The sequence below is a fragment of the Galeopterus variegatus genome, unplaced genomic scaffold, assembly GCF_000696425.1.
Source record: "Galeopterus variegatus unplaced genomic scaffold, G_variegatus-3.0.2 Scaffold1324, whole genome shotgun sequence".
Lineage (NCBI taxonomy): Eukaryota > Metazoa > Chordata > Mammalia > Dermoptera > Cynocephalidae > Galeopterus > Galeopterus variegatus.
The window spans coordinates 97,306-100,031 of NW_007727435.1; the positions used below are offsets into that span (position 1 = coordinate 97,306).

At 40.4% G+C, this 2,726-nt stretch overlaps 1 pseudogene; it reads right to left on the bottom strand.

The window, feature by feature from the left end:
* Positions 1 to 1,190: 1,190 nt before the first annotated feature.
* LOC103593351 lies at positions 1,191 to 2,273 on the bottom strand (annotated as a pseudogene).
* Between the last annotated feature and the right edge of the window lie 453 nt (positions 2,274 to 2,726).

Genomic DNA, 2,726 nt, shown 5'->3' on the forward strand with positions numbered 1-2,726 from the left:
GTAGATGTGGTCCACGATAACCACTACATAAATACATAACAAAAAATATAGGGAGAAGAGGAAACCTAGTTTTACTTAACATCTTTCCATTTTTGTATAATTCCAGATTTGCCAATGTAAGAACTGACTACTTCCAGGACAAAATCTTCTTTTGATTTTGCTGATGGTTTTAGAAGCCTAAGCAAAAAAAATAAAACAGGGAGAAATGTAAAGTTGTTAACTGAAATACCTTTAACTTCTCCATGAAACTTTTACATAGGTGCTATTGTCTCCAGGATAGAAACCTTATATGATCTTTTAAAATCAGTGACAAATATCACATTCGTCTCATCGAATTTCATTAGTTTGCATCCTTATCTGTGCTAAATGAAAAAATGCTGCTGTAGGAGATAACTTAATGCAACTTGTCCTCTGAGCTTCCTTTCATGCCTGAAAAATAAAATCTTAGGTAACTGGTGAGTAACTTTCATCTAAGACTCAATCACTTTCCTTAAAAACTTTTACTGTAAAGGACCAGTTACTAAATATTTTAGGATTTGTTGGCAATACAGTCTTTGCGGCACCTACTCAATTCTGCTGTTGTAGCATAAAAGCAGCCATGCCTGAATGTAAACAAATAAATATGGATTTGTTCAAATAAACTTTTATTTAAAAGACAAGCAGAAGGCTGGGTTTTGCCCATAGATCACAGTTTGCTTACCCCTGCTCTAGATTACATGGGGTGAATTTCTTTCCATTTTTTTTAAAGGCATCTATTTGGCTTTTAATACAAAACGACTCAGAGATACCAGAAAGAAAATATTGTGCAAGCCAGTTACTGAATAAAAACTAAAGATAACAACCAAAAACCAAATTTCAGTAACGTTCCCCATCTTCAGCTTGGATTAGAAAACAGGAAACTACAAACCAATATCTGTCCCTCTGAAGAAACCCTATTTAAAAAAAAAAAATGATAAAAACCAGTCCCTGAAATCTAGCAGGTGGTTTTCATAGAGGCCACTGGGAGATTGTCTTCATCATCCTGGTGAAATGGGATACAAGCAGTTGTTGAAATATGGTTGCTGCTTCCTCTGTTTCTTGCTAGTAATGGCCATCTGAAGGGAGGAAGCTAGCCTGGGCAACGTTTGAAGCCACTTATGCAGTCTGATGTCTCAAAGTCAAGCAGCCTTGGAGTCCTCCATTCCACATCTTCACTGAATCTCTGCCATACACAGTCTCTTGTCACTGGATGCTGAGAGAATGAGGGGCTAGCTGGGGTGAAAAGCCACTTCATTGACGGAGCCAGCATGGCCAGGCAGCTTATACGATATTCTCTTGCTTGTGGTATCCCATAAATACTCAAATCTATCAGCTGAGCCAGCTGCTATTTTCTTTCTGTCAGGTGACCAAGAACATCTCAGAAGATTCTTTTCAAAGTTGTGCACATTTCCTTGAAATATCTTCACACACCTCTCTTTGGGGGCAAGTGGCTAAACATCCCAGACATGCACTGTATTATCCATTGCATTGGATAATTGGACAAGAGATAAGAGCCTTCAGAACTTAAACTCAGGCCAGTCACTGAATCTGCATGACCTCTCATGGTGTAAGTTAGCTTGTTGTGGTGCAGGTCCCAGACCTTAATATCATTGTTGATTTCACCAGAAATAATCTGATCACTTGTGTCATTGAAGGTCACAGCTAACATCTGGTACGTGTTCTGAAATGTCTGGATGGCTGCTTTCTTCCAGATGTCCCAAAGCTTAACTGTACCATCGTCACTGCCAGTGCAGACAAGCTGGAGGCCCCTCCTGGCTGGATAACAGGAATTCACAAAGGAACTATGTCCCTTCAGCCTTTTAACCCTCTCACCTGTTTCATTATCCCACACTGCCACAGTTTTACCTGTGGATGCTGAGAAGAGCATACTGCCATCTGTATAATAATGCAGTTCCATCACTGTTCCACTATGTCCCTTCAATATGGCATAATTATCACAGTCGCCATAGACTTTCCACAACAATATCAGTTGGTCAAATCCCACAGATGCTAAGGTGGGTCCGCTGGTGTGATACTTGCAGCAGTACACTTTCCTTTTGTCCTGAGAGCAGCATGATTGGGGCTTGAAGGAAGGAACACCTTGGATGCCCTGTTTGAAGCAAAGCTCCCAGCATTGCCTGCTGCTCTGCTGTTCTGGGACCCAACCCTGCTGCTCCCAACAGCAACTCATGCTGCTACCACTTCACTGGCACCAGTGGCAACTTTGGGCCCTTGCATTTTTGCTGTTCTATCATGGTGGCAGCCACTCTCCTCAGCCTACATGGGGTGAATTTCTATGGTCTGGTGTTATTCTCTTTCATCTGGTAAAAATTAAGATGCAGTATCAAAATGTCAAAATCAAAATACATTTAAGAAATGTAGCTGATAAGGGTAATTAGGAACAAGAGAAAGACAGACACAAAAGTTCTGACTCTAGTTGCAAAGTGAGCATGTCCATACGCTGAGCCCCATGTTGGGAGGCACTGGGGTAACTCTCAGATTATTTGTGTTGGAGAACGAAATCTTTTTTCAGTCCATCACAGAAACAAGCAGTTTGATGACAATGGCAAATTTTATAAAATTCCTTAATATTTAGTTTCATTTTCTTCATTTATCTTAGTATAAACCATAAGCAAACAGATAAGGACCAGCCGAGAGATTCATGGCCATACTCTAAGAAGTTCTGGTTAGCAATTCATGAGAAGGCA